Below are 629 nucleotides of genomic sequence, written 5' to 3' on the forward strand. Positions count from 1 at the left end.
TATATACCAGACTACTCTATATCTAGTAATCTCCCGACAATTCCTGAAGGTTCGAGAGAACGAGTCACGTGACCTCGCTGACGCAACAATATGTTAGAGTAAGACTAACAGTAGAAACGGAGATAGGAAGAATAATTTATTCCGTCAAAGCGTGGTTCTAAAGTAATTGAATCAACCTGAGTTCACTTTGACAAAAGGGACAGAGGATATTTTGAAGAAAGAACATTAAACGAATACTGGAAGAACAATATACGATTACGGTAACTGATGCCACAATTGTAAGTGAATTATACACAGAAATAGAGAAAGGTTGTTCGACCTGTCAACTGTAATTCTAAAGCAACTAAATAGGCCTAAGTGGACTATTGATAAGAAGAAGAGAACTAAATATGTGTAGTGTTTATGATATGCCTATAATATCTATAGTGTAATAAATAAGTTTTACATACGTTTAACTTGTTCCGAATATATATATATATATGTATCTATATATTATTTTTAAAAAACTAAAACGTGTGCTGTTCATTTATTGTTGAATTTATCGCCAACAAGTCACAGAGACCTACTGTGGAAGAATCCTGAGCCCAACAACAACATAGTATAGATTTATACTATTAAGGAGTATAAGT

This window comes from Limulus polyphemus, unplaced genomic scaffold (assembly GCF_000517525.1).
Source record: "Limulus polyphemus unplaced genomic scaffold, Limulus_polyphemus-2.1.2 Scaffold973, whole genome shotgun sequence".
NCBI lineage: Eukaryota > Metazoa > Arthropoda > Merostomata > Xiphosura > Limulidae > Limulus > Limulus polyphemus.